The 14,201-nt window shown below is 41.1% G+C and overlaps 1 long non-coding RNA gene across 2 annotated transcripts in view; it reads right to left on the reverse strand.

The window, feature by feature from the left end:
- LOC137631612 (uncharacterized) overlaps positions 1-14,201 on the reverse strand; it is a 166,884-nt gene that overhangs the window by 6,202 nt on the left and 146,481 nt on the right. For both annotated transcript variants that reach the window (XR_011041929.1, XR_011041930.1), the window contains exon 7: positions 18-152. This is a non-coding gene — a long non-coding RNA (uncharacterized lncRNA). The remainder of the gene's footprint in view (positions 1-17; positions 153-14,201) is intronic.

The raw sequence follows: 14,201 nt of genomic DNA on the forward strand, positions 1-14,201 counted from the left end.
AAGGACTCGCTGCACACCTGAACACCATATGATATGGAATTTCTTTAGTAAAGTTGCATCCAGGCTCTACCAGTCAGCAGTTTCATCTCGTCCAGTAGTCTTCCATTTGCATGTATTTTGGTGTATTACCGACTCAGTGACAAACCTTAAACCTGAGGAGAGATTTCAATATTAGAACTGTAATTAAATCCCACTTCTAATAATTAGAATGTAAAATTAGTAACATTTAACACTCATGAATATGTTCTTAATTTATATAATCTTCATTCAAACCTTAAAAAATTCAATATTTTACAAAACCACCAAGGCCCAGCTAAAATATTTCTAACTTAGATTCCTGCATGTATTGTCCAAATTTTCATTAAAGATTCTGCAGAAGAACTTTCATATAAAAATTTCAAATGAATTAAATGACAATATTAAAAATAGCATGCGGCTTGAATCTAGAGCATTATGCCTTATTCTAGATACGAGATAGCCAATTAAAAATAAATCTGTACACCAAATTAGTGAAAAGCTACTAACTGTAGCTTCAAAATACTTCTCCCTTCAAACTAAAATAATGTTAACTACTGTACTAAAATAATTCATTTAAAATTTAGTGAAAAAAAGTTCCATTTCAGCTAGAAACTATTTAGCTTCAGACAATAAACGAGTTTGTACAAAGAAAAAACATTTCTTAGGGGGAGGTGTGGTGTTGGTCTCTTAAGGACTTACCTGTTTAAGGCCATAACAAGGAACCCAATAAAAATACCCAAGGAAAATGGTTTCCCCTGTTCTAGGTCAGTGTATCAACATGCAAAGCATGGACTTGGCATATAAGGGATACGTAGAGTTCAGAAACATTTGGACTTGCCACAATCTCAGTACTGTATCTGAAATTTGTCTGCTATGAAGAGCATCATAGGAAGGAACCATCACCTCGGTAGACTGCCAGCATATTGACACCACAACACTCTCTCGACCACCATTTGCAATTGAAGGCTTACAACAATTATCCACTCCCCTCTACAAACAGGAGGGTTTTGGAGAGCACACAGCACCTCTCCAAAAATAAGTTTTTCAAAGGTCAAAACTTCTTTTTTGGGTTAAAGTGGAGTATGGTCTCCAAGGAATTAGTAGTAGAATACCAATAGCTAATCTAGTGCCCACTCCCAGACAACCATCTGCAATTAAGCAAAATCTACAAAATATTACCATGAGTAAGAAGAAACAAATCTGACTTGCCTAAAAGGTGAGACAAATACTGACTGCCCAACATGCCATTACTTATCCTTTGGATGCCATGGTTCTACCCCTGCAAAGGTCACGAATACTGTTAGTACCATGCATGAATGTTTTTTTACTACAATTTGTTTCAGGTAGTGTTCAATAAGCACCCTATGCTCAGGTCACCCCCTAAAGCTCTTGATGTCCTGAAATTGCATTCAGTATTACCAAATAATGTACTGAAGAGGCAATTTCTCTAACATTGGGGGTTCAAGGGATGAGGACAGGAAAGTCTTACAGGAGAACTCCATCTGGAATATCTTTCAGGAGAACTATCTGGAATGTCTTTTTCCAGGAGAAGAGAAAGTATTATGGCAAGCATAATAAAATTTTGGGAAGCATACACTATCTACAATTCCTTTCTGATGAAAAAACTCTCTATGTTGGGGTGGTTCCACCCGAGGAAAAGGGGGCAAGGGTTCCTTGTCCTTTGCCTTTCCTATCTCTTCAAAGAAGAAATATCTGAAACTGGTGCTCTTTTGGCAGCATTTGGTACAGTGTCTACTCTTTCCACAGTTTAAAGAATAATAGGCAAGGCAGTAATATTTGTCTGTGCAAATATAGTTCAATTTTGTATACAGTACAATACTGTAAATACACTACAGTATTTCTGGGTTGACCTGTGACGGCCGGTGAAAAAGTCCTTCTTTGTACTTTTTCTGATATAAATCTTCCAAATATACCAGAGAAAATTAAAAGCATGGAAGGCAGAGGTTACAACCCTCGCGCGAGCACCTTGTTGGTGTCTTATATCTAACAAGGGCGTTTATAAAACACTATTCACAGGCTGTCTTCCATTTAGATAATCCCTTCATCAAAGGGGGAGGGCCGTGACAGGCCCTAGAGAATACAGTTGGGTTACCCTACCAACACCTACCACTCGCGCTCACCAGGTCATCCTTCTGATTTTGGACTTGCAAACAAGTTGAGTTTTTTGGGCACTGTTTTTTCGAAGAGTTTCTCGTTATTTCAACATGACTGACGTTGCTACTTCACCCTTACCAATGTTAAGTACCATAGTTTGTTTTGGCAGCTTTGGCAGTACCGGGCATTTGTTCTGTTTCCAATATGGTGGTTTTTAGTTTTGGAAGCGATTGTCCTGCCGAGGTATCGGCAGCCATTTTGGGTTATGTTCACTTCGGTAAATTTTCTAGTTATTTTTGCCCATCTGGTACTCTGTCATCTAGGTTATATCACTTACGTTTTATGGCCTTTTTGTGTTATCATTAATTATTATTAGTTTTTACTATGGTATTTATTTGCTTGCAAGTCCAATTTGGACCTACGAAGAATAGCGATTTAAAGAATAGCGGTTTAAAGTATAGCGATTTAAAGTTTAGCGATTTAGTCTGTTAGTTTGTACTCGCCTCAGAGGCTTCGATTTAGACTATATCCTTGTTTATTTGTTATGTTGTCGTTATTCTTCGTTCTTGGATATTACAATTCCTAAGAAAAAGCAATCAATTTTATTAATTTTCTTATTTTATTGTGTGATGTTAGTTTTTTATGTAACCTTGAGAGCGAAAGCATGGAGTGCTCGTTCCCTGTTCTACAGATATGAGTTATCCCTTCTCTCGTTTTCTTTGTTAGCTCGAGTAAGAGAGGTGAATTTCCCGTTCTCCGTTTTTATACGATCACGAGATATTCAGGCCTCCTCTTAGTATCAGAGTTGATGATAGTACGTTTAATATTATAAACGTTTTTATTGATGTGGTTACTGTTAATATAGCTAACACTATTAATAGGTACGTTAGTGTAAGAGTCATTAATTGGGGTCGTTTTATACCGACACCCTTAGCTCCGCCTTGAGTTATGCTTAGCTCCGCCTTGAGTTATGCTCCACTATAATGGATACTCATTGGGTGAGAACTAGTTATCGTACCGGAGCAGATTTTTGGAGTGCAACGGTGAAATCCGGCACTCGGACTCCGGCTGAAGCCTTATACACACGAACCTTTGTCATGTTTGATCACAATTACACCGTCACGGCCCCCTTTTTCATCGTATCTCCGGCTTCACTGGAGATAACACATTCATTGAGGTTAATGTTATCGTACCGGAGACGGTCACGATATCACGATGACGGGCCTTTGCTACCGGATCTCCGGTACAAACAGAGATCAAGCAGACGTCCAGAACTTTTTTCAGCGAATCTCCGGCTTCGCTGGAGATAACACAAACATTCATTGAGGTTAATGTTATCGTACCGGGGACGGTCACGATATCACGATGACGGGCCTTTGCTACCGGATCTCCGGTACAAACAGAGATCAAGCAGACGTCCAGAATCGGAGTTAACAATGTGATACCGATGAAGATTTCACAGTTTCATTATTACGGTCCCTTTTTCATCGAATCTCCGGCTTCACTGGAGATAACACAGACATTCAGTATTAGAGAATGTTATCGTACCGCTGAGGATCACGTTTTCACGATGACGGACCTTTGTCACCGGTTCTCCGGTACAAACAAGAGATCAATCAGACGATCAGAATCAGGGTATGAACTCTTTTTCATGAATAATCACCATATCGTTATTACGATCCTTTTCATCGAATCTCCGGCTTAACTGGATATTGTACAGGCGATCAGCATTGAGGTTAATATTAGATTTCCTCTGGTGTTCACATTGTCACTATGACTTACCTTTGTTTGTACCGGAGCTCCGGTACAGACAGAGATCACTCAGACCACGGGTGGCCAATCTTTTGTTTTAGCTGTAAAGGAAAGGATTTAACATGAATACAAAGTAAACTGTACTTACTTTAATGACACTTTCGAGTTTGCGTTGGTAATATTCATTAGCTATTCTTGAAAGTCCTAATAAAAATATATGAACATAACTATGCCTATATTTATGCATATATTTAATTCTAACTATGTATAAATATGGATAAATATCCATACAACATCGTGTTTAAATAGAAATAAATTAATTATGCCTATATTTATGCATATTCAATTCTAACTATGTATAAATATTGATAAATATCCATACAACATCGTGTTCAAATAGAAATAAATTAATTATGCCTATATTTATGCATATTCAATTCTAACTATGCCTAAATATGGATAAATATCCATACAACATAAGTGTTCAAATAGAAATAAATTTCCACTCAGTACTAGGAACCGAACGTTAGCCCCTTCTAATGAAGGGCCAGGTCGAGACCAACCATGCCATGAGAGGCTATCTACTGTTCCTTGAGACTCTGGTCAGTGAACAGATGAACCAATAGAATACTAATATCCATTAAATAATGTTAGACCCGGTTCTGAACGTCTGAGTCAATGGTGGCCAACCTATGGCGAATGCGCCAACAGTGTCACATTTCATGAATACAAGTGTCGAACTATACCCCAAAAGATAGTACATTAAATGACTTTTCTTTAAAATTGATTTTTATGAGTTATACAGCTGATCCCAGCCTGTGAATAGGATCACTAACCAAAGTTCAAGGAACATCCAGACTTATGTCCCCTTTCTGTTACAGAAGGTTCGCCTACATGGTTCCCGTTAGGATGATGATGAATCTCTCTGGCCTGCAAGAGAGGCTCTCCATCCTTGGGTATCAAGGTTGGGAAGGAATGCTCCATCTAGAGGTCCCTATCTCCTCAGTGTCTCCTCTCTAAGGTTGGACGACGACCCCATGGACGGGCAGGTAGGTGGGGATGAGTTTTGAGCCTTCAGCTTTGCAATTACCTACGTCACCGACCTAGGACCCTTAAAGGATCCTGATGTTCATGTTACCCTGCATAAACCGTGACTGCTAAAAGAAACACATTCTAGGGAAAACCAAGGGGCTATGACGGAGCTCAAAGGTATGGTGGTGAGTCGGAGCCGTTCAGGAACTCGGATGTCTCCCCCTACAGCCCCAGGCGTATCGAAGTAACCTCCTTCGATAAAAACAACGCATAGAGATTTGCCTTACATGTTCCATATATAGATGGTACCATAAATCTGGATGGCATAGACGTCCTCCCTCTGGGGGACCTAGATTTTACTCCCAGGTACTAGAATTCCCATTCAACGGATTCATTCGATTGAAAGAGATTGCCTTGGTTAGGTTAGACAAGGTACCGAAGGTAACGGTATTATTTCCTAAAGGGCAGGCCCAATCTGTCTGGACCAGGATGTTGTCAGTCTGGGGGGGTACGATAATTCCAAGATCTGCCCTTCCAATTCGACCTACACGTTTGATGGTCTGATCGGGTTAGTTGTGGGAAATACGTTCTGTCTGATGCCTCTATCAGACAGGAATCGATAGTCTGTTACCCACTCGTCATCACAGCCTTCCTCTGATTCGACGTCTGTGCATCCGAATCCCCCTCATCAGGTGGTCTACCTCACTGATTCCCCAGGTACACAGCCCAACCCTGTTGGGATGTTTTACCTGCATACAGCCCTAGATCCGAACCCTCAGGCTCCTTTCGTGGACACCAGAGAGGAAGCTACAGGAGTAGAAGACAGTCCCGCCATCGAGACGGACCTAGGAAAAAGGGGACTCGGAGAAGGAAAGGACCTAGATTCATTCCCTCACAACGCGGTGGTCCCGGTAGGGGGTAGACTTTACCACTTTCGAGACCATTGGACCTTCGGTCTGTGGGCTCATAGCATAATCTCTAAAGGTTTGAGGTGGAAAATGGCCACAAGGTCCTCCTCCTCCACCAGTGACCTCCCAGAAATCCACTCCCATCCTGAAAGAGTACACCACAGGGTTACTCAAGAAGAAGCAATCAAACGGGATCGATCACTGAAGTTCCAAAGCCGCCTGTTCACAATTCCGAAGAAAGGCTTGTCGGCATTGAGAGTGGACCTGGACTTGTCAAGCTAAACTCTTACATTCTCTGCGACAAGTTCCGGATGTTGACTATCTCTCAGGTACGGACCTTACTTCCCCGTGGGACCGTCACCACCTCTGTCGATCTTACCGACGACTATTATCTTGCGCCTATAGCTCGAAACTTCTCTTCTTATCTGGGTTTCCGCCTAAGCAGGAAAGCCTTTGTGTTCAAGACATGCCCTTCGGCCTCAACATTGATCCCAGGATATTCACGAAACTGGGAGAGAGAGTGTTAGAACAACTCAGGAACCAAGAGATACAGATCATTGCTTATCTGGCCAGTTGGCTCATTTGGGCCCGGCCGGCCATAGAAGGCAACAGAGCTACGAAGGAATTACTTCGATTTCTCGACAACCTATGATTTCGGGTCAATCTCCAAAAATCTCGCCTGCGCCCATCAGGCCACTTAGAATGGTTAGCCATTCAGTGGGACCTTCCGAAGCACACGTCTCTCCCTTCCAAAAGGTAAGCGGAATAGTTTCCAAGATCAAGAATTTTCTCAAACACAAACAGGTGTTCAAAGAGCCTTAGAAGGTATCCTCGGCCTTTTCCAATTCACTTCAGTAACAGATCTCCTAATAAAAGCCAAACTCAAAGACATCAATCAAGTTTGGAGAAAGAGAGCTGCAGTACCTATAAGAGACAAGGTCTCTAAGATCCCCTCTGTCTTGAAAATGAGACTACGCCCATGGTCCGAACCGAAGAACCTCTCCAAATCGGTTCCTCTACAATTCCCACCTCCACAAGTGACATTCCATACAGCCGCGTCTCTAAGTGGATGGGGGGATTACTCCGAATATCAGATGTTTCAGGTTCTTGGTCACTCGCCATGAAACAGTCCCATATCAATGTTCTCAAAGCCATGGCAGTGTTCTTGACCCTGAAGAGAGAGACTCCTCCGAGGTCGACCCACATCAGAGTAGTGTCGGACAGCACAGACGCAGTACACTACGTCAACAGGGGAGGATCCTGGTCACTATCTTCGCCTGGCAACAGAAAAGAACTGGTTCCTGTCAGCACCTCACCTAGCGGGAGGCCAGAATGTGAGAGCGGACTCACTATCCAGGACGAATCCACTGGAGTCAGAATGGTCTCTAGACAATTTCATTCCGGTGGATACTCAGGCTCGTTCCAGGCCTCCAGGTAGATCTATTCGCAACTCAGATGAATCACAAACTTCCTTGTTATGTGACCCCAACCCTGGACCCTCGGGCTTATGCCATGGACACATTACCCCGGGACTGGAACCATTAGAAGAAGATTTCCCTATCTCCCCCAGGGAATCTTCTAAAAACTTTTACACAAACTACGCTCCTTCCGGGGCGCAGTGGCTTTAGTACCACCTCACTGGCCAAGAACAGTTGGTTTCCTCTCCTCCTCGAGTTGAAACTCCGTCCATCCGGATCCCGTTCCTCAAACTGACCCGAGTAATCCAAACTCACTGTGTCGGATTACTCAAGGATAGCCAAAACTCTAACTTTGTGGACTACAGGAAGTTGGCAGCTCGTAGAGACGCGAACATTGAACCGGAAAACGATCTCTTCATCGAATGGGACAAAAGGGACTCGACAATTCGCCAATATGATTCGGCCGTTAACAACTAGCAGATCCCCTAAGAGTTCAGACCATACTCGTATGTCCCCGCATTTAGCCATCTCTTTCTTGAGGTTCCTATTTGACAAAGGCCTAACAGTTAGCACTTTAACCACCATCAAGTCAGCTTTGAAGAAGATCTTCCTTGTTGGGTTCAACATTAACCTAGCTGATTCCTATTTCTCATCAATCCCAAAAACATGTGCTAGGTTTCGACCTTCGGTTCGGCCACAAAAGGACTCTTGGTCTCTGAACGGTGTTCTCAAACTTGCGATGGACACGGACAATGAATCCTGCTCTTGTATCACTCTTCTTAGGAAGACTTTATTTCGAACGGCTATGGCTCAGGTGATGGAACATCAGAACTAGCAGCTCTCTCACGAAACCCGGAAAACATAGATTTCCTCCCTTCAGCCGAAGTACTCCTTTTCCAGACAAAGCTTTCCTAGCTAAAAAATGAGGATCCGCAAAATAGGTGCTCCCCTCGGAAGGTTATTCTTCATCCCCAGGATTTTTCTCCGTGTACAGTCACACTCTCAAGGCCCTTTTTAGCTAGAACTGCCACCCGCTCGTCTGGCCCCTTGGTTATCAGGGAACAAGGAGGTACTATTTCCATTCACGGTATCAGGCAACAAATCCTCTACTTCATTAAACATACTAATCCGGAATCATTTCCCCAGGCTCATGATATACGGACAGTAGATGCCTCCAACAATGACTTCCAGAACAGGGACTTTGATTATTTTAAAAAATATACGGGTTGGAAATCCCCTATGGTTGTCAAACGCCAATATCTAAAGATCTTACAGGCCCTTAAATACCCGACGATGGCAGAGGGGAGCCTTATCCCTCCCCATTAATCTCCTCTTCTTCCTTTCTTCCATCTCTTCTCTTCTCCCTCCTACCCGCCACTCGCACCACGTCGCCGCTCTCCTGGGTAGTTCGTTAGCCCTATGATATTTGCCATGTTTAATTCCTATGGTTTAACTGTTATTGTAGTTACCATTCCTTTAATGTTTAGATATACTTAGACATGTAAGGTTTGATGCCTTTTGCGATTCGACACTCAGTTGGTTCCTTGTCGTCATAATTATTTAACCTTACGTTCCCTATGTCATTTGGCTGGTTGGTAATTGGACGATTACTTTATTATATCATATTATTGTCGTACATGGTGATTGTATTCTCCTCATTATGTTATTAATTTATTGGGCTTGGAAGGCATTCTCTGGTACATTTTCACCGGCCGTCACAGGTCGACCCAGAAAACGGATTTTGACGAAGGAAAAATCCATTTCTGGGGAGAGACCTGCGACGCCCGGTGAAACCCTTCCCGGTTATTTTTGTACGGACCCACCCTTTCCTTGCCAAGCCATATGTTCTTGCAGAAGGATGACCTGGCGAGCGCGAGTGGTAGGTGTCGGTAGGGTAACCCAACTGTATTCTCTAGGGCCTGTCACAGCCCTCCCCCTTTGATGAAGGGATTATCTAAATGGAAGACAGCCTGTGAATAGTGTTTTACAAACGCCCTTGTTAGATATACGACACCAACAAGGTGCTCGCGCGAGGGTTGTAACCTCTGCATTCCATGCTTTTAATTTTCTCTGGTATATTTGGAAGATTTATATCAGAAAAAGTACAAAGGAGGACTTTTTCACCGGGCGTCACAGGTCTCTCCCCAGAAATAGATTTTTCTTTCGTCAAAATCCCTTTAGTTCTTTTTCCATGAACGTATGATTATTTATTATACAATAATTGTAACACTACATCACCACTTGGCATTTATAAGTTCTATGCAGTGAAATTTCATGACGCATTATACAATCCTTAAAGCGTTTTAGTTGAGTTATTAAACGTGATGTTTACTCTACAAAAACGCTCAAAACATTGAGCAATCTTCATACACACACCCACCCCTACATATGCGCATTCAAAATATCGCCAAATTACCAATCACCTATTGGTCTCTGCTCTGCTATGTCTAGCTTTGCTCACAGTATAACATTAGGTACATGCTCCTCTGCTTTGGAGTAGCTCTTAGTTAATTGGTCTTCTGTTGTAGCTCGCTTTGATCACAATTTAACATGTCATTAATCCTCTGTTCTGGCAAGCAGAACTTTGTTCATGTTACCTATGTGAGCAAGTATTTTGGAGTTGTTCAAACATTAGGCATAGCCTCCATGTCTTATTATCAGTCTGAAATAAGAGCTTTCACTACAGTATTCCAATATTCAAAACAGCCAAGAGGTTCTAAATGTAAAATTCTGAAATTTTGATTCTATTATGGTGATCGTTCACGTTGACACAGGCCCAGAGGTGAGCACGATTGTAGGGAAGGTCATTATGGCCTCTCAATAAGTGCTTGTGGACTTAAATCTTGTGAAGCTTGGTTTTGCGGAGATCATTGCACTCTTGTAGGAAGAAGTTTCTCTCATGGTCATTTGGAAGCAGGTGCACATGAAAAATATCATCTAAGAGTCTAAGGAACCTCCCTGACAGGATAAAAGCTAAAATAAGGTTCTGCATCCTGACGAACAGTGCACGTACCTCTTATCTTACAAATTTGGCACTGGAAGCAGAGGCATGAACTCTAGTACTTTGTACAACAACTTCCTAAAGGGCTTTGGTACAGCTCTGTTCCTCCCACGAAACCATGCAGAGGAACTAGACAAGACGCCAGAGAGCAAGACATATTGGCCATTCTATGCTTTGACAACTTCCTCTGCAGGCTTCCCATCCAATACATCAGTTGTCTTGAACTCAAACAGCCATCACATCTACAGATTCAGTTGTCTGTCTCAAACACTGCTACAGGTAAAGCACCACTAGTATTAGCAGGTACCAAAAATTTTTATTACGTGCTACATATCTCCCCCCCCCCCAAAAAAAAAAAAAAAGGAAATAAAGGTGGCACCCTATTTCCCGTGTGTATGCTCCGTCCGTAAGAGTTACCAGAACCAATGTTCCTTCCTGCAATGGGACAACTCTCCACTCACGAAACCCACGCTCGGGTAGAATGTGTGAAAATGACTCCATTGAGAACCATACACACCAAAAATTCTGCACGCCAATGTTTCTTCCAAGTAAGGGATAATTCTCGGCACTTGCAAAAAATGGAGATTCTAGAAAAACCACCGTCTCCCACAGGGAGAGAATTTAAGTCATGCGTGCATAACTCCTCCTGATTGGACTTGGACTTCATGATTGACATCCTACACTTGTTCTTCAAAAATAAAAAATCAATAAAGAGGAAATTACAAAAAAGAACATGAAGTTAGCCTTTTCTTTTGTAGTGTAGACTAACGATGCCACTCCCGTAGAGTATGGAGCACAACAAAGGTTCAACTACCTTAGCACCCTCTGGGATCAGCAGGTACTAAAGGAAAGAAGGGCAAAAACCCTCCCCTTTACACAACAGTAGCAGGACCTTCTGCAAATGGAGCAACAATTATATCAAAGGAAAACCTTCCTTAGGCTCATGTATTAGTCGTTGTCATCATCAGTCCCCCCCCCCCCCCCCCCCACCCACACACACACACGAGGAATAGGACAGTGACATATCGCCAAACAAGAACAAGCATGTCTGATATTGGCAGGTAACCAGGAAACTGTAACACTATTTACAGGAATCACTGCATATCCATGCTTCATTAAAATACCTCAAACACATCTGCATGGCAAATTATTTGAATAAAGAAAACCCAATTGTATGGAAGTAGTCTTTGGTAGATGAAGTCAAAGTGAAGGTAGCGCTACCCGATTGCCGGCACCCAACGGACTGTGCTTACATTGTTACAAAGCATAATGCCCATTTCAGCTTCCCTAGTCATACATTACTGTACTCCTACTAAAGGTAAAAAAATATTTGTATTACGTGTTGGAACTAAAGTTTCAACACTAACCTAACATGGTTCACACAACTAAAAATAAGAGCATTTTTACATTGCATGCCCCAATATTGAAAACAAAAGCTACAAGTTATGAAGGTAAAAAATTAGAACGCAAGATTCAAACAATTACGTCAAAAGTACCACCTATACAAATTAATCTGCACTGATGTAGGAGCTTCTCTTGCCAGGTGTCAGATTAAAAAAGTAGGAGCAAAATATGAATTTTTAATTGAAATCTGTAACTATATTAATGGAGATTGTTGACAATAGGATAAGGGCAGTGGCGGCTTGTGGCTAAAATTAGTGGGGGTACTGCTCCAGGAAATTTTTAGTCTTAATATTGTTCAAAGGTTAAGAAAATTTATTCAAAAACTTTATAGAATCCTAAAAAAGCAGTATCAAATATGATTTTTACTAACTACAACCTTAATTGTTTCTGTTCAAACGTGATCCACTATCAAAAATTAAATCAATTTTTCTTGTTTTAATTTGTGCAGAGATCAATTTAGTCCTTTATCTATGGATGATACCCCATGAAATTTTTCTCCATTAAAAGCATTCAACCTCTGAACTAGTCATGGAAACTGTAGAGAATACCGTAGAAAAAAATATTAACAGAAAAATTGAATGAATAGAATTGCTGTAAGTAGGATGATAAACTAAATCTACACCATTTAAGAATATGGCACACAGTTTCCTAGCATAACACGCTTCAAGTAAAACAACAAAATAACTACCTTCAACAAACAGAGTCAGGTCAGCACTGCGGGAGTGATAGTGCTCTCACTACCCATCTGCCTTGCATACAACTTGCTAAGTACGCATGCGCACAATAGCCAAACACCACACAGCTGAAATTGTGAAGTGCACAGCTCCTTACAATTTTTTGCATTTGTTCATAAACAGGGAAGGATACTGACATTAAGCTTATGGAATATACTGTATATTGTATGTGTAAAGAAGGACAAAGAAAAATTTTATATTAAATGTTATCGATATTGAAAAGTAGGGGATGCTGCAATTCCAGAGTGCCTATAGCCTACAAGAGCTACCATTGGCTATGGGATTGGAGAAATTTTATTTGAAGAGATATTTGATTATGTGTTCCAATGTCTTTACTAATATTGTACTAAATACAGTAATAAAACCAGAAGCTCATTCTAGTTGATAAACTCTGGAATTCAAAATTACTGTGCTCAGGAAAATTTAGAAGAAAGATTTAATTGGCTTCTAATCATACTATACAGTTTTGGTGAAATAATAGACCAGAGCAATAAACAGTTTGTGTAAAAAACCCTTTAAGAGTATTTTGGGGTGAGAAAATTTTTTAAAATGATTCTTTGTAGAAATCAATGGTTTCCAGAGTTGAGGAGGATCGACTAACATTACTGGAAAGTCCACACTACCTGAAAAACCCTTAATTTATAATGCACACTGAAAAGGAAAAGAGCACGCTAAAATCCAGCATTAAGTCTTGGTCATAACGTGGGAGTACCGTCAGCAACAGACACCTGGAGGAGAAAACTGATTTTGAAGCAAAGCGAAAAATCTATTTTTGGGCGAGATGGCCTTGTCGTCCTGATGGAAGCTTCCTATAGACAGCTTTCTAAGGGATATTTGGCTATAGTGATACTCACAGAGAATTGACCATAGTCTCCAGAAATCTAACTCGTGACACAAGTATTCTTAAAACTTCTCTCAAGGATATCGCATAATATCAGGGGACGTATATTTTGATACGACACATGGCAATTTTCACCCCGAATAGCGTTTTCGCTTTGAGGGGGAAGAGCGGCAAAATTGAAGGGGAGCCGTTATCAAGGTTACCCTTCCTCCCCTACTATTACAGGGCTCCAAGATGGTGCTCATTCCTTGTAGCATTGAGCATGGTGCTACAGATATAGTAGTTTCGGGAGGGATTTATTACCTAAGCCTTTTCTTATTAAAGGAGGGTGGGTCCATCAGGACGACATTGCCATCTCGCCCAAAAATAGATTTTTCGCTTTGCTTCAAAATCCGTTTTTTGGGCTCAAGCCATGTCGTCCTGATGGAAGTTTACAAGAGAATTAATTGATAGTACTGTATCTGTGGGTTTGTATAAGAGCCTCAACCTTGGGTCAGCTTTATATGGTCATCCAGACCACTGAAAGATATGACGATACCGTTATACGTCATTACCACTAATCATGGAACAATGTTAGGGCTTCCTGACCCCCTGCAGGGAAGTGTCTTACTAGACAATAAAAGCTCAAGGTTTGTATTCGTGTAGGAACAAATATAAGTATCAACCAGATCTTTTTGTTCATATACATCAGTACCATAAGTATGAGTTTTACTTAGGAAAATAAGTAAAAGGACTCCGGCTAAGTTTTATTTTTGCTACTTGTGGGGCAAAATAAGACGCAATTACACTTTTGTCATTTATTGGGTTAATGATTAAATGGAACAACAGGTGTAATATAACATAAAAAGGAATTATACATTCAACATAAACAAAGTTTTTCTACCTGAAAGGGAAGAAAAGGATTAATGCCACTCACAACAGTTGAGAAAATCATTAAGATAATTTTACTGTAATGTTGGGTACTATCAACACTGTGTA

Source organism: Palaemon carinicauda, chromosome 40 (genome assembly GCF_036898095.1).
Source record: "Palaemon carinicauda isolate YSFRI2023 chromosome 40, ASM3689809v2, whole genome shotgun sequence".
Classification (NCBI taxonomy): domain Eukaryota; kingdom Metazoa; phylum Arthropoda; class Malacostraca; order Decapoda; family Palaemonidae; genus Palaemon; species Palaemon carinicauda.